This window comes from Leptosomus discolor, chromosome 8, assembly GCF_034619465.1.
Source record: "Leptosomus discolor isolate bLepDis1 chromosome 8, bLepDis1.hap2, whole genome shotgun sequence".
Lineage (NCBI taxonomy): Eukaryota > Metazoa > Chordata > Aves > Leptosomiformes > Leptosomidae > Leptosomus > Leptosomus discolor.
In genome coordinates this window covers 22,092,680-22,113,948 of record NC_141398.1, presented here as the reverse complement: position 1 = coordinate 22,113,948, position 21,269 = coordinate 22,092,680, and the positions used below count along the sequence as shown (strand labels likewise).

General features: G+C 37.7%; 1 protein-coding gene across 2 annotated transcripts in view; it reads left to right on the top strand.

The window, feature by feature from the left end:
- The window catches only part of CDH12 (cadherin 12), a 144,781-nt gene that overhangs the window by 60,396 nt on the left and 63,116 nt on the right, over positions 1-21,269 (top strand). The window lies entirely within an intron of this gene.

Sequence of the window (21,269 nt, the reverse complement as noted above, 5' to 3'; positions counted from 1 at the left end):
TATGAAGTAAGCAGAGAAAAGGGCACAGCACATATAATTTTTGGTAGATTGTCCTTTCATATTTACTTTAAATTTGTTAAAATTCAGATATGCACAGATTAAAGAGAAAGTGAAAGGAGTGAAGCAAAGTGTGTTTAATTTTAGTATGAAATTAGACTCATACTCCTAAATTGCTTTGTTCATTTTGAATTAAACCTTAAAACACATTCAATATATAACTATTCTTAATGCAATGTTTAAGTTGTACAGCACCTTCTTTATTGGTTAGTGACTGGAGAGAGCTGGGAAAACAGAAAAAACCTGCCCATTTAGTTCCTAGAAAACATCTGAGGGGGGTTTATTTAATTAGCTGTTTTTCAGGTAGCCAGCTGCTTTAAATGCCCTGCAGATTGAATTCCTGTATTGCTTGGGAGGCCAGTGTGGGTGTCACCCAAGAAAGCACACACAGAAACAGCAGAGGGTGGAACCTGCAGGCCAAATGGGCAGCTTTCTTTCTTGGTACACCAAAAAAAAAAAAAAAAAAAAATCTGTTTCATAGCTTCTTATACAAAAGGGCACAAATTTCTTATTACAAGGTGATGAGAGAACAAAAAGGAGAAATTATTCCATACTTTTTTCAGTATTTCCTTATAATGATAGGAATACAAATGCTTCTTTTAGTACATTATAATCAGGAAGTGAAAGGGAGGAAAAATGAGGCATCATATAGAAAGACATCGTTCTAATGGTCACTCATTGCTGAAGCCAGGTAAGAACATAAGATGTACAAATACTGGGGGGAAAAAAAAAGAGATTAAATAAACATATAATTTCAGATATCTGTTTGCAATGCTGTTGAAGGATATATCCCTTTAAGTAAGTCCTGCCCCAGATCATCAGTAACACCTATATGGAGTCCTTACTACATGTGGTGTGCTGTGCTGTCAGAATTCCTTGGTTTGTGCCACAATCCCTATAAATATCACTCATTAATCATAGCCAATAACAGTTATGCAGTCGAAAAAAAAGCAAAAATAGCTTTATTTTGGTCTAAACCACAAATTTTTCTTTTGCTTATTTAAAGAACTCTAAATAAAGAGTTGGTTCTCTTGACACAAGGGCATCAGTATAAATAAAACAAAGTATACTCCAAGGTTGCGGATACCTTTTGTTCCTTGTGTGTTGCCAAAGGACTTACTTCAAGGGTGCTCCTGCTTAACCTTTCTTGCACTGCCACTGTTCTTTAATTAAATGCATTCCCCCAGTGAAAAGGAGGAATAATGAATGCCTAAGTCATCCCTTGCATCATGGTCTAGAAGCAGCACTTAATTCCATTGAAGGCAAATCTAAAAGAAAAAATATTCTTTGAATACATTCATTCTTCCCGCAATCTGAGATATGAAGAACCACGGTCAGTAAGAACAAGCATGCTGGAGGCAGACATCAGATTCTGTCAAATTTTGGATTAGTGCCATGATACCTGTATCAATTTTTCAACATCATTGTGGCTTCTGTCATTTTAGTTCAATTTCGGAAGACAAGAATTATTCTAGAAGTGTGCTAATACAATATACAGTCCGCTGCAGAAGCCAGCACTGGGCTGAAAAAAATTAGTCAGGTTCAGCAGATTTGGCTTAATCCCCATATACCTAAGAACTAGCATGACTTATCTTTCTTGCTAGTTTTACTTTTTTTAAATTTAAAATCTGAAGTGATGATCAATCTTCCCTTTTCTGACTAGGAAATCATTAGTCTGAAAAAGCCGAGAAACGGTTACAGGATACTTTTCTAACAATTGTGTAATTCACCATGTACAGTCTTGATGCTGTGTCGTTTGCATATGGGCACCTGTTACTACCATCATCAGTTTTTAAAAAAAAGCAAAGCCCCAAAACCCCAAGAAACTTGATATAATATAAAATCCTACAAATTATAACTGTGACAAGATTTAACTTTTTCAGGTCAGTGGCAGAAGACATACATACACACATATACATATGCTATACTCATGCCACCAACCCAATTTGTATGCACTTATAGATGCAAAAGTAGGATGTCTAAGTCTGGAAACAGGTTTGACTACATTTGTCTGTAGAAAGGATATTTAGTTTAAGGAAAAATCCATAGAACATAAAACTGAGAACTGGTTGCGAGAAAGTAAAAGCTAAGGTGTTCTAAGAATGCATCAGGCAGAGAGCACACTTATTAAGATGAGAGTCATGCCAAAATCCATTAGCGTTGTCCTGAGCAAAGTGTGAGAGACTCCAAGTTTAAATGAGAAAGTAATTTTGAGAAAGAGGGCACTTCAGTTCCTAAGAGGACTCTGCTTACTGGGATTTCCAAGAGTTGTGAAGAAACTGAAACTAAGCATTATCTAAAGTTGCTTGTTTTTTCATCTCAATGTATAAATTTATTGAGGTAAGTAGAGAAATGTTTGGTTTGGATCCACTCAGAGTTTGTGTGTGTATAGTAGTAGTGCAAAGTCACCACCTCCCCCCGTTCACACAGTGTGAGAAGCAGCTTTGATCCCAAAGGCTATTGATGCTCATTAGCGCACATTTGTGCAGAGACTAACATATCCTGTATCTCGTGGGGGTAGCCTGTGTGGCTTTTAGCCCTGTGTTGGCTCATAGCTGTATAGGAGAGAGCACAGAATTAGCACCAAACCATTTAGTCTGTGTTTTCTGTTTAATCTGTTTTGCCTGTGCTTTCTCAGTAAGTGCAGTGTTTATGCCTACATATGTGCCTTGTTCCTCAGGCACCTCAAACTTTCTTGCTATCAGCTCCAGGTACGTTTGGTCTACTGACACTCCTGGACTGGGAATTGTAAGGACAGGTGGCCCGTTGTGGGAGTCACTTCTGGGGAATGAAGGCAGACAAAGACCCCCTCTCTGACAAATTCTGCATTAAGGCTGAGGAAAGAAATCATGTGCTTTCATTAAGCCAAGACCAGGTAAGGGTGTAGTACCCTGTGCAATACACCTGTGCAATAGTGTATTCAAAAGAAGGATCAGGCAAACCCATGGATAATACTTGAAGTCATATCAAGATATAGTATGAAGATAAAAAGAGGGTAAAGCTCTTGCTCAAATGAGAATCTGGACTTGTATTAGCTATTTCAGTCCTAAGGGACTGATAATGGAACAGTAGACGTAAAATGATTCTTCTCTGAGAAGTATAACTAATTTGAAGTGATCATGTAAGGTAAATCAGAATAAGCCTGTGATTTCTTTTAATTTATTTAATGGGTAGGTCCAGCTCAAGCTTGTGTCAAATCTAAGATCAAAATTTTTAAAAAAATTAGAAATATACTAGCCAATGATAAGACATTCTGAGCAATTATGGAAGACAACGTCTAATGATACTGATGGAAGAAGTAAGGGACTAAGGTACGAGGTTTTGCTTTTCTTTTTACTATTTTTTTTTCATTGATTGCATGCAGGTTTTACATTAGAACATGAGGGTGTTTTCCTCAGCAGGAAAAAGGTAGGAAGTTATGAGCAAATGATGACGAAAGACAACTGTGTTACTGTGTAACATGCTGGGTTATCTGCCCATCTACTCCTCCTTAAGAAATAGATGCCCTGACAAATTTAGGACTTTAATTAAAAGTCAGAATAAATGCATAGAATGTAGATAAAATGGTGAACAAGCAGATATTGATTATTAAACGGTATCTATGAATAAGAATTTGAGAGCTTTCATAGACCAGATTCTCTGTCCTGCTAGAAGAATGGCACCATCTGGTGGTTCTTCCCTTCGGAAATTTTCTAATGGAAATTGCAATCAATTTGGAGGCTGTTCCTCTATCATAGAACTGAATATTTTGTAAGAAGTGCTAAAAATTAAATACGAGGAGAGAACATTGTGACTAACATAATTGTCACGATTGACCATTATGGAAGCTTACAATTATTTCTTGCACAATGCCCTCTGAATATTTAAGAGAAAAAGAAAATTACTCAGAAACTACACCAGCTTATTAAGTGTTTATTTGAACTATCTGTTCAGAGTTATGAGCACCAAGTAAAGAAATTTTTCTATAATTCTGTGAAATAAAGTTTTCTGAACACAGTAATGAAATACAGGAATTCAAAATGGTACAAAAATTTTATTTGTTTGTTTTGTTTTGTTTTGTTTTATATAAAAGTGCCCTCATTCACTCTTTCATTACAGCACATCTCAGTTGATTTGGGGACTTCTGTTGTAGTAATTTTTGATTTTCAAATATGATGACAGTAATTGCTAAATGCATTCTGTAGGTTTTCGATGCCAGGGAAGTCTTGGTTAATCAGTCAGTAGCTCCCCTGCAGATAACACGGGTGACCGTATCCACAGGTGTCTTTGAAGACAGCATGTTCTGGCACCTTCTGCCCATCGTACTTGCTCTACTACATTGCACTATCTGTAACTTATCAGGTAGCTGGATGAACTGGGTATACTCCCAGAGCTTATTTCTGCCTAAACAGCATGCAGTCCCTGTGTTACCTTGCTACTGCATGGTGGTCCATGAGAAGAAATTTTGGGAACCATTACTTTGTGAAAATTAACATCCATAGCATTTGCGTTATACTGTAGAGGAAAATATTCCAGATGACTTTTCCAAAAATTTGTGTTTATCCTAAATAAACAAATTATATTCAAGGCAATGTAAAAAAATAAGTATAGCCAAGTAGGATTTTTCCTTGTGTGACCACAACCAGAGACTGATGTGTGCTTATGAGTTTTTCAGTGAGAAAATAATTAGAATTACTTAAGGACAGTAATTTGCAGCTGCAAAATTCAGTTACCATTGGGAACCCCAATAGTCCCAAGCATGTAATAGAAACATATTGAAAGCAACAAAGGAAAATTAATTAGACATTTTTACATAATGGTCAAAGAGTGCATTCCCTCAGTCAGTGCAGCCTTCACATGCCTACTGAATTTTAAGAAAATCAGACTGTATTCTGCATTATATTTAGCTGCAATAATAAAGAAATTAATTAGCCTGTTTTCTCCACTGTCTTCCTATAAATTTCTTCTCAACTAGCCCCCATTCACATGAATTATTATTAATTTCCTTTCTCTTTGTTTACTTTCAATGACAAAAAAGCATAGAAGCCCATAGAGAAAGTGAAATGAGTAAATTAAAACCCAGACAATTAGAAGTGGCCTGACACTGCTTAGATTTCTCATTAAAATTCCATATTGTTTAGCTGCTTGTGACATATGCTCATTTTTGCCAGCCTCTTGACATGAAGCCTTTTGTTGGCACTAGATGCAATGGGGCCAGGAAAAAAGCAGTTGTGGAGCAGTGTCAATCATTTGATATGTAATACATTTTCAGAAAATACAATCTCAGTTTTATTCATCCCATAATTGATTAAAAAGATTTAAATGTGCCAAGAATAGTTATTTTGAATATCACTATAAAATGAAATTAAAAATAAGATGAAAACAAGAGACGTAGGCTGGTTAGAGTTGAAGGCTGAAAAATTACTAAGCAGCTGAATGTCAGCTGCATCCAGAAGCATTGCCTTCTGGGAAGGAGACGGGTCGTAAAATAGCTTTTCTTTTGTATGTAGAGAGAAATCTAGAGAAAGCAAGAGCTGCTTCAGGGACATTTTATCAATCTGGTCAAGGTTTGAGAGTGGAAGTCCCAGAGGAGAAAGAGGCAGGTGGAAAAGGGAGATGGTTTCAGAAGAACTAGCACAATAGGGCACGTGGCAGGAGAAATGAGAAGGATAAGCAAATGTATTAAGTAAACATGGGAGAGTGTGCATCAGATGATTGGCTGAATTTGGAGCAGAAACCCACTTAGCTCTGTGTGGCTCGCCAGCTGGAGCCTATGGGAATGGGCATGGGAGTAGGAATATGGTAGTCAAAGATTTAGGCCTCTGGAAATCACAAAAGTTATGAGTCTTCTCAGCAGCCAGGAAGACCTGCAGTCAGTCTAGGTAAAGTATCACTGTTCTCTAAAAGAGAGAGAATACTTTATGCAGCTGAATGGAAGACAGCATTTTTATTGTTTTGGGTTTGGTTTTGCTATTAGACAGTAACTTGTCCTATGACCAGGAGCCTTAATAAGTTCGAGAGGAAAACTGAGAGCTTAAAGCTTTCAGATGCTACAAGTTTTAGGACCTCTTCCTACAGCTGCAATGTGTGCTTGCAAATGCACATGCTCCACTTCATCTAAAGGGTTCCAGAGTCATTAAAAAAAAAAAAAAAAAAAAAAGACAAAGTTATTCTTTGAATGTAGGAATAAGGGACTGTTCAACACTATGGTATCATCCTATGTAATATTCAGATCTCTTTTGCTATTGGTCTCTAGTAGTTGATAAAACAAAAATGAATGCTAAAAACAACTTCTGTCTTATGCCTGAGGCTTGTTACTAACTTTATCACCCTGTTGAATAATTTGGATCTTATTTCAGGGATCAGTTAAATTGACAAATGTGACCGTGGTTCTTGGGGAAGAAAATGATGTCCAAAATGTTTAGACTTAGCTCATAAACAATAATTTATTAAAGGATTGTGTTTTTTTGTCCCTCTGGCATCTGTGATACACTTACAGGTTGAGGTACATTTCTGAAAACTTTTGGCAGTTGTCTGAGTCGGTTTCAACTGAATTTAGTAAAAGAACTCTGACTACCATGTTTTTGAAAGTGCTAAAAATCTTCAAGCTGACCTAATAAGTTGGAGAAATGATTCCTGTAAAAAGAAAACACATAAACTCTTCTTAAATGCTTTATAATCTAAAGAGATCTTTTTTTAAAGACGTTTAATGTTACTTCTCAAAGGCATAGCACTTTGCAGAAGGGACCTAAATATTTTGAAATTGGATTTCTTATATGCATTAATAATGAGATGTATCTGTGACAGGTGATGGGAGGTTTTATATTTTAAGAATTCCCACAGAGTTCAATCACGTATTCTGGATACAGAATGCCTTGACTGCATAGTTGTGATTTGAAGAAAAGAATGTTTGCAGAATCATTAAAGCAATGTTTTGAGTCAGGATTTCCACCAGAAAAGCTGCTAAAAATCAATTATCAGCTCATGAAATCAGGTTTGAAAATTTTAATTTTAATCTCTTTTCTGTGGATAAGTATCAACATGATGGGGAACATCTGATTTATCTAGAGTGATAGAGCTAGATGGATTTCAAATTTCAAAACAACAGGGATATCTAAATGTATGGTCCTTCTCTATCCAAGGTCATGAGAGATTTGTTGCTAATTTTAGGATGAACAGGGTGTCATCCTTCCCAAACAGGCTTTACAATGGGAAGTGCAGAACAACATTAACTGAAATACGCTGAATTGGGAAAAAGAGTGTAATTACATTTTACCAGAAGATAAGACTTTTTGACTAGCTATCAGAACAGTTTTGTTTGCCAGTCATGGCTAAAAGAAGGAGTTTTGAAAGTGGGTGTCTGGGCTTTTGATTTACCTCTGACACATAGGGAAGAGTGGCACATATGTGAATACAACCTTTAATGAACAACCCCGGGACCGCTAGCTAACTTGTCACCAGAGCTGACATAATTCCAGTTTGAAGTTTTGCAGCCACAACCCATACAGTCAATAATGCAGACTATCCCATGAGGTTTCAGGCATTTGTTTTTAGATACAGGATGAATGAAGATTTAATTGATAAATGAACACTGCCTGCATTTTCGGGTGGGCAGGTACATTAACTTTTAGAGTGTTGAGGTTGAAACCGTGAGTGCCTGAAGTTAAATAGTAAAACTTAAGCACTCACAATTAGAACACACTGATGAAAACAATACTAGTTTTAAAATAGAGTAATCTTAGAGTAATAGTCTTCTCCAAGCAGAGGAGGAGGGGGTTTTGTCCCCCACTTGAAACCTCCCTCCTCCCCATATCCTTCATCACGTTTCTTACTTGCCACAGTAGCAGTTCATGCTGGAATCACAGCACTGCTTTGAATCTCTCTTAGGAGATTAAAACTGAGTCACAAAGGACAAGAGTGTTACTAAAGGTTTGTTTTGTTGGTTTTTTTTTTGTTAGTGAAGAGTCCGTTCATTTAAAAGCTTAATTCTACATGTCTTGAAACTGTTTGCCAGTTAGCTGATTATACACACAAAAATGTTCTAGAAAAGGTTTTAATGCGATAGTCCAATTTATATAGAAGATACAACTTCTGTTTCTCTGCTAGTATTGGTCTTACTGCACGTATTGCAGGCAGATGGCTGCCTTTCAGGCTCAATTGTTACTATTGCTCTATGTCGCTGAAAAAACTTAGATTTCATTGATTAGGAGTGCTCATGCAGAGAGAAAGAGTGAAAGAAAAAGTGACATTGCATGAGAGTCAAGAAGCTGTCTTGGAAAACAGGCATATAACCTTGTGGATAATTAGGTAAATAAAATACAAAATTTTATAAGCAGTCACACATATGAAATTTTCCAGAAAATGGGCAGTATAAATTGGAACTTCACCAGGCCAAAAAAAAAGCAGCTGAATTGAGAACTCCCACAGCATACGTGAGTGTCTCTTCCTCATGCCATCCTGGAAATAAAGACTTTCTTGTTGTTGCCTGTTTACTGTGCTTAAAACTGAAATGTTTTGCATGTATTGGAATGCTTGAAATTAACTTAATTTTTTTTTTTTTGCTTGAGGTTTTTATTTGTTCGTTCCAAAAGCCACACTTTATCTTTCAGTATTTAACAAAGCAAACAAACAAAAAGAAAATCAGCTATTTGCACAGCCATAAGTTACAAGACACCTTCTAAAATATCATAAAGTATTGGCCCAAATACGCAATATTTTGTAATTGTCAGTTGTTGATATTGTCATTTGACTGCTTCTTGACTGTAGTCTGTAATTCTTTCAGAGATATGACTTTAAGCAATATATACTGCTTTATGTATCTTAGATTTGGATACTCTGTTGTTCTGCCCAATGCTACATTTACAAATTATGTACATTATTACGTCATGACCAGTGATATAATAGAAGACCTCTCTATTATCAACACACATTAAACTGTCTTAGAACAGCATCTACCACTGTAAGTGTAAAGACTCATGTTTCCATTTTATCATGGAGAATCTAAGAAATAGTGAAATACTTTGTTGACCTACAGGCTGGTATAAAAGTAAGAACAGGACAAGATCTCCCTGTTCCAGTCGTCTGCTTCAGTCACTCTTTCCTGATGCTAAGAAAAACTCTGCCTGCAGTGTCTTGAAACAGAGAAGAGCTCAGTAAGGCAGAAAAGAGTGAAAAGCATGTTTCAATGACCTCTTGGCAAAGAACATCCTCCTAGTTGTGCCCGGGAAGTGCATTCCTCCAGTGAAACACTGACATTTTCTTTGACTCACTGGGCTTTTCTTAAGAAAACTGGTTTTAAGTCCCTAGTCTGGCAGCACACAGTTGAGAAATGTGCCTGCTGTGAAGGACATTTGAGGTTTTGTTTAATAATATTGTATTGTCAGAGCATTATACTGATCCAAATTATGAAGTAAATACAAAATTGGATTTACTGTTCAGATCAATAACAAATCAGACTGGTACACTGGAGGCTTGTATATGATTTTAGAAAAAAAAAAAACTGTATGCAGGCAGATGAAAAGAAGGGAGTTGTCACACTAATGTAAGATATTTGAGACAGGAGAGTCATGCTTACACTTAATTTTAAGTGGGTATATTTTAAATTTCCATATGTTTAATGTGACCTTGTGGTTTGAATTTCTTCTCCCCTGATCACTAATATATTCTATCTTCAGTGCTATGAAATTGCCTAGATATGTATAGTAGCATTACTATAACATTTCCTGCCTTCAGTTGAAACTTTATAGATTTTTGCTAATTAGTTTTCAATTGTTCCTTATGTGAAATAATACTAATACCTATGTATCGTTATGATAGTATCTAAAGGCTCTGAAAAGGATTGGAGAAGTATTACTCCTGATGCTGTACAAAGAAAGAGTGCTACCCTAAGTCATACCAGACAGAAGCATGAGGCAATAGAAACAGATCTGTGTGATGAAACAGTGAGTGCTAAGAACCTAGCATCCAGAGTGTGTCTACTCTCATGGTTTCAGATAAACTCTCATCTGATCCCTTGGACTGAACACCTACCTCTTCAACAGCTGTGTTGCATGAAGTGTACACCTGCAGCATACCTTCCAGCTTAGTGTCACCACAAAATAATCCAGTTTGAACTCTTAAAAAGTGCTTCACAGATTAACCAGAGCATAGTAAGTGAGGACAATTGAAAGACTTGTTTCAAAAGTGCAGTCATGAACCGAATTAAAGCGTTAACACAGAGGCAATTCTGTCATAGCCACAAGAGCAAGGACATAGTAATACTCCAAGCGGAGGGATGGCTGTTTATACAGAATCACAAAGCTAGGGTTAGAAGGGATCTTGAATTCACTTAATGCATTTCCATAAGGATGAACCACATACATGTAATTCCTAATGAATGTCTAACCTGTTCTCAAGAACTTCCAAAGTTGGCACCGCAATCCCTCTAGTAAAATAATAAAATCAATTGTATGCTTACCATTAGCATCAGGACACTGTTTGAATTCTGACCACTCTTAACCTGAATGCCTGCACTGTTTTCTGTTACCAGCTGTTTGTTCCAGCTCTCTCTCAGGAGTTTCTGCTGCAACGATGATTCAGCTGCTTGTGCAAAGTCCACTGCTGTGAATTATTAAGGAAATCTTGAAGTTGACCTCAGTTTGTACTTTGTAAGTGGCTGGGTCATTTCTGCAACAGGGGTGGGATTTCTGAGAGGGAACAGAAAACCCAGCTGAGGGGAAGAGTTACCACCGTCAGCCCTGTGCAAGCTATCCCTGTTCATCCATCAAAAACCTCTGTCTCCCTTGCTGTATTGTCAGTTCATTACTCCTTACCCTGTTCCTGTAGAAAGGGAAATTAGTTCATTAGCTTTGTTTTAGGTAGGCCCAACTATTGTGGTGAAAGGTAAGAAATGTTTGGAAAGGCTATGATGACCTGTGTTTCAGGGTTTAAATCAATCGCTGCTAGGGATCAGACCAGGGCTTACACAGGGCCGTGTTATCCTAGTGTTTTCAAATGATGGATTTCTCCTACATTTTTTCTGGAATACTGTTTGCGATGAAGGCTGAGCCTGATGTCACCTGAAGTAACAATGCCTCTTTTACCATTTTTCTTATTCTTCCAAATGAGTTTGCACAAGGGGAACCTTTTATTGGGCCTGAGGACATCCATTCCATTCCAAGGTCTAAAGCCCGTATGGTCAGACCCCCTATCATGGGTATGTGGGGTTACTGTTCCCTATCACCGCTGAAGGTTAGTGTAGTTGGATGTTGATGTCGGAGGCTACGTAGAATACTATAGACATTATGAATTAAGTCACTGGATGGATCAGATGACATTTTAAATGTTAATGCAAATGTATAGAGTAAAATTCTATGGATTCTTCAGTGCTTTGGTCTTGAAGTAACAGGATTGTCTTCAAAGCAATATTCTGATTAAATAGTTAAAGAAAAATCAGCACCTTTCACGGAATATTACATTGCATACTAGATTGTGTAGAAGTCATTGTTGTGTTCTGAGGTTATTTTTGCATGTTATCATGTCTCTACCTAATCCAAGTTTGCCCTTAGGAGATTAGTAAATTTTAAGTAGGAGAAAAGATCTAAAGGTAAATACAAAAAAACCGTGAAGGAAGAAAATGTTCATGAAGACTGCTCTGCATCCTTCTTGAGAGATTTAGCCACAACAGTTTAAGAAGGTAGGGAGAGATGTGATGCAGGTAAAACAAACTTTAAAACTGCTCAGTCTTCAACCTCTCCAAATCTCTTTTCCTTGAAACGTCACCAGATTAGTATGAAATTTGATTATCAAAATTTAATCCTAAGTGCATGACTCTATTAAAATGTAACTGGACAAAAGTAAAAATAAATGAAATAAACCAGCCTCCATATACCATCCGAACATCTACTGAGACTCAAAACAAAGTCTCTTTAACTTTCAGTATGAATGACATTTATTTCACACTATTTTTTTCTTGTGTCCTGTGTAAAGCTCAAGTTTTCATATTAATACATTCTGAATAAATCATTTGACATTGGAAGAATTTATGTGTGAAACTCCAGCTCATTAAAACTTAAGAGAGTAAAATAATGGAAGTACACTATGACGTGCTTTCTCCCGAATTCTTTGTGTGATGACCACCATTTTTGGTGTACTTTTTTTTTCTTTTTTGGTGGAGGGGGGAGCATCACAAGTTCACGACCTTTGCCACACCCCAAGAATCTTCAGGAGCTCTTCCACAAGAAAAGTGAATGTCGTTTCCTGGATTGCCTAAAAATGCTTTTTTTCCTGGTACTCTTTCATCTGGCACTAGAAGGATGGTATGTTGTTGAAAGGCACACAGCTGATATTAACAAATGCTGTACAGCTAAACATTATGACAACCATCAAGTTGCATTAGCATTCAAAAGCTAGGAATCAGTTCCAGTATATCACTTTCCTCACTCAAACTGAGCTTAATGCTTAGACATTTCTTTGAACATTTACAGCTGAAAAATATGTTGATCACACTGAAACCACTTCACAGGTTAATAAATGAATAGCAACTCTTTGTGCTCTTATTCTAGTGTTGACTATTTTCCTCAAACCCCTAAGATTTCAGTGCATCAGGTACGGCTAACATCTATTGTTTCACAATTACATTGAAGAAAATATTTACTTCCCAGGGCACATGTAATTTCACACTGTTTGCGGCAAAGTTCTCTAGTCCAGACATAGCATTTGATATCAGAATGGTTCATTCTTCTATTAAAACTTCTACCACCTCTCTGCAAAACATAAGCTAAACCAATAAAAACATGCTTTTATCAGCATAGAGACATTTACAGTAGGGTTTTTTTCCACCATAGCTATCATGATTAGAGGATGTACTTGTTATTTGTGTCTCCCACATCCTGACATGATGGGTATACTGGCAAAATTAAATACCTGTCATGGCCTGAAAAGTTATCAGGTTGTCAAGATGATAAAAGCAAAATCCAAATATGTTTTTCTATTTGCTAAATTTCATATATGTGAGAGGAACTTCCGTCATATTGGTAAGAGGAAAACGATCCACAGACTTGAAAACAAAAAAGCAAAAATCACTCTCAAGAGATGTATTTCTCAAATAGATGGATGTTAAGCTTAATATTTGCTAATTGGTTTTTGTGCTGCTCTTGTGCATTATTTCCAGCAGTTACTTTACCAGGCTACTCCTTTATGTGCGTATTGGGTATAGACTATTAGCTGTTATTTCAAGCTCCTCATTTTCTTCAGAAGTTCAACCTCTGTAAACATTATCACAGCCTTGGGACTGTGTAAGCAGCTGGATGTCTTTATAAATAAATAAATAGCCTGAATTAATAAAAAGAAGTAAATTAAATAAATATTCAGTGCTAACAGAGTCATTATTAGCTTAGCCAGATTGTATACCCTTTAGTGGTTTAACTCTGGCCAACCCTGACAGATGAGGGCAAGATAAAAAAAAAAAAAAGGAAAAGAAAATAATTGCTTTGCTGATTTCCAAGCTAAATAATTATCTAGAAAACCCACAGCTGTAGGTTTCCCCTGTTTATCCTCATCATCCATGAGGGAGACAGGGATGGCCAGGAGAAAGGGACTTCTTAATTAATTTGCAAGAAAGACTTTGAGAGACAAAACCGTTGTGGGCAATAAAATGTGCTGACTCTTTCTGAAACCTTAGTTCTACTTTATAAAGCATTTACAGCATAAGGAACAAGAAACAAAAAGATCTTTCTCCTTCACGATGCCATGTCTTCCAATTTGCCAGAAAAAAACCCTCAATGCTTAAAGCACTGTTTTCCAGATGAAATCAGAGTGTGTATGTGGTTCAGCTTAACAAAGCCAGCTTCCATACTCCCTGGATTGTTGCCGCTGTAAATCCAATGTTATTCTAGAGATACTAGAAATATGTTTGATTGTGCACTAAATGCTGAGACTTGCCACAGCTGCTTTTAGCTACCAGCACAGAAGAAGTATCAGCAAAAAGCTGCCATTCTTCATCAGTTACAACAGGGAATGGCAGTATTGCTTTTGTGGACATGGCTGTTTCTGACAGCTGAGGGAAAAGTATATATATGTTCAATGTGATGGCTGGAATGCAAAATGGGAGAAAAGGATGCTTCCCTGATTGTGTCTAGTATTCAAGATACTGATGGAGCTGGCAAGTTTGTGTTATTATCAGGGCTGCACAGCCATGAATACATAAACTGGAAACTGGCTTTTCCAAGTAAAATATGCCTTCCTAGCATTACTTTTCTGGGAGTCAGCTTCAGGAGTATATCTCCAAAACATAGGTAATTTCTTCTATAAAAGATAAGTCTCAAAAGGGCAATGTCAGCATCTCTCTTTTGAGATGCACATGTTCTCCCAGTGTTGGAGCTTTGCTAAAACTGCTGGTGCCAGGTCAGGGGAATATTTATTGAGACAGGGGATCTCCTGATCTGAATTGCAATGCAGTGCTGCAGTGAGTCATAAATTCACTTTTCTTGTCTTTCCCCCCCCCCCTCCCCTAAAAGAAAACACAAGAAAGGTAGATGTTGATTAGGTTTTTACTTGAATTCTGAAAAGAGGATGGATGTCGTTCAGATTATCAAGGTGCTATTCTTGGAATTGTTTAGGAAGAATGTTGTGCAAAGTAGTGAGTTTCTATGCCAGCAGCTACGCCCCTCCTTCCTCCTGCCCGTATAAAAAATGTTTGCAGAAACATCTGCTTTCTTTCAGAAGTACTAGGCACCAATAACTCCCAGCAGAGTGACAAAACCACAAAATCATAGGGAGAGGTTGTACAGTAAGATGATGACAGCTCTTCTAACTCTACCTAATGGCCATGTTGAGGAACAAAATACAAACAAAAATGAAAGCTTATGGCAGAACATCTGCTGTTCGATCTTTACTCACCATGAGTAAGCGCAACTACCTTGAAAGTCCATTACAGAAAGTAAATTCTATGAAAATTCACATACAGTGTCTCATACTTATTTCCTACTAACAAGAGACAGGAAAAAAAAGGTGAACAAGATAAATGGTAAAATCACAGCCCTGGACTTCAGAAGAGGAGACTTGAGCTTGTTCAGGAATCTGCTTGGTAGCATCCCATAGGAACATCCAAAGAGAGTATGGGATCTCTGTCACTGGAGATACTCACAATTTGACTGGACAAGGGCCTGAGCAACCTGCTCTGACTGAACTTCTGACCTATGAGGAGTGGAGAGAGGCTCCAGCCAGAGCCTATGGAACACTCATAACATGCTGAAGTCCAGCTCTCGCAGTATTCATCCTCTTCTCATTTACCCCCAAACCTTACTGCTCCCATCCAGCCCTCTCTTGCCTCTTCAAAGCCTCAAAGCAGGTCCCCTTCATTTTCTATGGAAAACAATGCACTGCCACTACTTAAATGAATTTTGGGATTTATTACCAAACTCAATGGGATTTACAGGCTTAGTGAAAGCTGATCTTAATGAGAAGAGTCTTGACATAACACCATCTCCTTTTTTTCTTCATCTTTGCAATTCTATTGACTATAATTATTTTTCAGGAATCATGACTAAATAAGTCTATTGTCTTATTCTCTTAGCCTTGAATCCTCTCATTTTCCTTTAGAGTGAAAGAAAAACCAAAACAATTTATCCAGTTCCGGTTGAGGTTTGTGAATTCTTAGTCACACCCTTCAGATCAACTAACTAAACATAAGAAAGTAAGATTTTCTGCTTGTTTTCTTCTGGAAGCTAACAATTGCTCTACAGCCAGCAAGATACCCCACCTACATTTTGGTGATGGCAAAACTTATTTCCAGGTTGAAAGAGTACAAAAGGTCAATATTTTTGTCTTTTATAAGAAAAAGGTAACAGAAGAATCAATAAATTAAATGTTCTGATGTGAAATTGGGGAAGGTCTAAATTTTGGAGGGTTATTTTTTTTTTTTTTTAACCAATTTTGACTGGTCATTCATAGGCAATTTGAAAACATCAAACTGGGTGTAAAATTTTGAAATTTCTTTCTACTACTCTATGGATGGGAAGAGGTTTAATCAATACTGCTTTTCTTTCAGAGATTCTTTTGATTTTGGCAAAGTAGCATTTTTACTAATGCAAGATTGTCAGAAAAGATGGTAATAGTTCTAGAAGTCAAGTCCTTATTTCATAAACATTCATGTTATGGTATGAACTCAGGCTTCCTGTAGTTCCCTCCAGTCATTCTAATATGAACGATGAGGCTTTTTTAGTGATTTTTTTAGTCAGTGTGACCAACAAGTTAGAGATCTTGGGCCCCCTTCTAGTTGCAGTTAGTGCTGGATTACCTTTGGACTTCAACCAGAGTAAAATTCAGGCCAGTATGCTTGCTGTGATTAAAATAACTATTTACAATATGTTAGTCCTCAATATTGGCTGTATTATTTTAAAGAAAACATAATCTTCATTAAAATTCTGTACCATTTTCCTGAGCTGGTGAATGGTTTAGCATTATTTTTCTTTTCTTTCAAAACATAAATAACTACTTAAGCACATCATTCAATTATTCTGCTTTATATCAAATATTTATGTCTTATATCTTGTATCTCGTAATGTTTTATATCAAATATTTGTTGGTTGCACGTCAAAAATTAAAAATGTATCTTTTTAAATGCTGACTATCATATAAGGTATTTCCAAACCAAAAAAAAAAAAAAAACTTATTTTATTTTCTTTGTTCATTTGATTACTCCATGTAGTAATGTAAGTACATATTTTAATTAAAATGTCGTGAGCGATAGTAAATGTGATCCTCTATCACTACCTTTGTGGATTAAAGATTTACAGCTGTAGTGCCCTGTATTATTGCCTAGAAAAAATAATTAGATTTTAGAGTGTACTTTTAAAAATATATTGGTTCTATGCTCTTGCAATCAAATAAAAAGCTTGTTAGATACAAAGAGCAATGCTTGATATTACTGAAAGGATTAGAAACCAATTTCAGAAAACCTATTTAGAACATAAGGTATGTATTTAAGTTAGTAAATGACTGGAGGCACATTAAAAAAAATGTGCCTACCTCTCGTAAAAATATAAGCTTTATGTATTATCTGCTTGTTGTAAAAGATCTGGCAGATTAATTAATACAGTTGAAACTGCTGTCACTGTGATATGGATTATTTTTCATATTCAGTGCCTGCTATTTATCAGGCTAAAACATGATTTTGAATGTCTGCTCAGCATTCCTTCCTTCTTTGGTGTAATAAGGTTGAGTTACCTGGAGCATGTACCTAAGAATATGTAAACTAATATTTTTAGGCAACTAAGAATCAGTATGTGCAGGGATCATCAGGCACCAGGGTCGGCAGCAGAATGTTCAGGCAGGCTGATGGTCGCTGTCTGCTTCCTTCACTCTGCAATGTCACGTTTTTGTGTGAGATCTTAGACATAGGTATGGATTCAGCCGTAGTGTTTCACATGCCTACCTGTGCATCACCAGTACATGCAGACCAGTGCTACCAGGCTCCCTACACCCAGCCCCTGACTGCAAAGCAAGCTGCAGGTGCCTGCCATGAATGTGGATGCCTACATGGTGGAAGGCTAGTAATAGGTGACATGAACTCCACTGTAACTATCGCCATGAAAGCACTCACTCTGGCTCTCTGTCAGCAAACCTTTGTTTTGCTAAATAATTTCTGGTTTGGAGGAAGCTGCTGCTGATGATGTAGCAGAAGCCACTTCCTAGTCATAGTGGTTCTGTAAAGAAGGTGAGCTGGTCACTGCTCTGTAAAAAGGATATTGATTGGTTTTAAGCTGCTGTTGCTAGTTGTTAGGAAACAAATGATGGAATAGCGGATGAGCTCCAAAATCCATTCCCAGCCACAGTAGCTTTGCTCTCAATATGCAAAAACAGATAACGGCATTTACTGCTGTATCTTTTGTTTCAGTCTCTTGAGACACTGTATGGGTTACATTTATGAAAAATTACCAACTTTTTAAATTAAAAATCCCCCCCACTAACACATTCAATACTTCACGTGACAACGTCTTAAATATATGTGAATATTTACATTGCAACAAGAAAAAGTAAAGTTGCTTGAATATCTTAATTTAGCATTTCTTACTTGGATCTGTTTGAACTGCATCAGAGAAGCTGATGAATATACTGAGTCAGTAGTTCTTGATTTGTGTTAATTTAATATGCTTTGTAAAGTTTCTCTTATTCTGAAGTGTTACCAATCCATGCATTCACTCGTAAATCACAGAATCTTAGAATGGTTTGGGTTGGAATGTACCTTAAAGACCATCTAGTTCAACCCCCCTGCCATGGGCAGAGACACCTCCCACCAGACCAGGTTGCTCAAAGCCCCATCCAGCCTGGCCTTGAACACTGCCAGGGAGGGGGCAGCCACAGCTTCTCTGGGCAATCTGAATTTCTTCCTAATAGCTAATCTAAATCTCCCCTCATTCAGTTTGAAACCATTACCCCTCATCCTATTGCAACACTCCCTGATAAAGAGTCCCTCCCCACCTTTCCTGCAGGCCCCTTTAAGTACTGGAAAGCTACTGTAAGGTCTCCGTGGAGCCTTCTCTTGTCCAGGATGAATAACCCAAATTCTCTCAGCCTGTCCTCACAGGGGAGGTGCTCCAGCCCCCTGATCATCTTCGTGGCCATCCTCTGGACCAGCTCGAGCAGGTCCCTGTCTTTCTTGTGCTGGGGGCCCCAGAGCTGGATGCAGCACTGCAGGTGGTGTCTTACCAAAGTGGAGTTGAGGGGGAGAATCACCTCCCTCGACCTACTGGCCACGCTGCTCTTGATGCAGCCCAGGATGTAATTTGGTTTCTGGGATGCAAGTTCACGCTGCTGGCTCGCATTCAGGTTTTCAACCACCGATACCCCAAGTCCTTCTCTTCAGAGCTGCTCTCGATCTACTCATCACCCAGCCTGTATCTGTGCTTGGGATTGCCCCGACCCATGTGCAGGAAGTTGCACTTGGCCTTGTTGAGCTTCATGAGGTTTGCATGTGCCCACCTTTCAAGCCTGTCAAGGTCCCTCTGGATGGCATCCCTTCCCTCTAGAATATGAACCACACCACTCAGCTTGGTGTCATCCACAAACTTGCTGAGGGTGCACTCAATCTCACTGTCCATGGCCCTGACAAAGCTGTTAAACCCCACTGGTCCCAATACCAACCCTTGAGCAGCGCCACTCATCACTGGTCTCCACTTGGACATTGAACTGTTAACCGTGACTCTTTGAGTGCAACCATCCAGCCAATTCCTTATCCACTGAGTGGCCCACTCAGCAGATCTATGTCTCTGCATTTTAGAAATCAGGTTGTTTTGAGGGACAGTATCATAATCAATTGTTGGATTTGGTGTGGTTTTTCTATTTTATTTCCCCTGGAGGAAATATACATTATGAATTTCACTTATGCTAGCAGGTAGCGTCATGCTGATGTGTCTTATTCATTGCATATGACTATTTCTTGTGGGTAATGTTTTATTGCAGATCAGAATAGAACTTAAATACTCTACCCTGTGCTTAAAAAGATAAGCGTAATGATATAAAATATAAATAATTTTTTATTTATTAAATGCAGATCATCTTTCCTTCTTGATGTCTTTTATAACAAAAATAATGAAATGTCATTTAACAGTAAGGAGTCAAAACCAGATTTATTTTAGGTATTGGTTTGATAGAGTAAAATAGTAAATAAATGAGTTGGTATTTTATCTATAATTCTACAAATAAATGACTAAATCGCACTGTTCATACAAAGGTAAAAAGTTCTTGAGCTATATGTAAGTTTTCCATGAGGAAAAATCTGCAGCATCTATGCAGAAACTTTACCAGAACTAAATGTGCCTTCTCTATGTGACCTAGCATAGGAAACTAGCACATCTTACAGTCCTTTTCAAAGTACACTGTAATTTTTTTTTCCTGAAGTGAGCTTCTAAGGATTAAAATAAAAGCTTTGATAATGATAAATACAGGTGCAGAATTGTAACTGAAATGGATAGAAAATAAGCATTGCTATTTAACTAACAGCTTAAGCGCTTATGAGGCACAATGCTTTCTTAAGTAATTTCCTTAAAATTGAATCACATCATGATTTATTGTGTGTCATTGCAGCTTCAATATATCAGTTCATATCGATCTCAAATCTCAAGATCAGTACAATATTAGGTTTAAGAATTCTTCTTTTATAAAAGGCCTAGCATATAGACTTACATGTTGTTTTCAATTTGCAAGTGAGATGCAGTGAAGCAAAATTCATAAAGATGTTATATCCTAAAGTCCAAAAGTACTGCAGAAGTATTGATTAGGTAACATGACATTTTCCTCACTGCCTGACTTTAGGAGCCTTTTAACTGTCTACATGTGCTGTCCAAAGTTAGTCAACATGAACAGTCAGTAGTAAAGTATGTGATTCGCCCTCTTGAGGCGATAGCCAGTGCTCTGTGGGACAAATGTTTCATACTTGAAAAAATGTCACATGACTTTGAAATGCAGAACATTTCTAAAAACAAAAACAGTGGGGATAACCCTCCTCTCTGTGCAATTTCTCATGTCGGTTCTTGCCCTGGTTTGGCTGGGACAGAATCCCAGCCCAGCCATGCCAGACAGGCCGTTAGCAGTTTGGAGTCAGCCAGGGCAGCTGACCTGGTGAGTTACAGGTGTAGCCCATCCCATCATGTCATGGGCATTATAACGGGGGAAGGTTTACTGAGGGAGGGGACCTCCTGAGGGGTTTCTGCTGGGACTCTCTTGCTTCCCCACCCCCCCTCGCTTCCTCCCCTCGCCCTCCCCTCTCACTCCTTTTTTTTTCTGCTCTCTTCTCCTTTTTCTGATTCCCTTCCCTGGCTGGTGAGGAGTTCTTGGGTGATAATGACTGTTATAGTTTAGCCCTAGGTACAGGCTAAATGTAGACATTGTTGCTTTAACCCTTGCTCACTCCAAATCAACATTGTATATTCCAACATTCATTTGCACAGGAAATCTTGAGGAAACTATTAATTCCTCAAAGCTAATAGAAAAATCTAAATATGTTGCCATTTGTTTTGCTGAAGACTGTAGTTTGAACACTATTTTCATTATGGGGCAGTGGGGAAATGCAGGTAAATGGCTTAGCAACCAGTAGGATAGACCAGCTGTTTTGGCAAGACTAGTGTCATTTTCAGTGAGTTTTCTGTTTTCGTGTGCATATTGTGGGGTATTCTCCTTTTTTCAAAATCCAGTATTGCACTTCCCCAGGTCGCCATCCTATGTGTGGGTAAAAAAGGTTTTGTAAATAATGGATA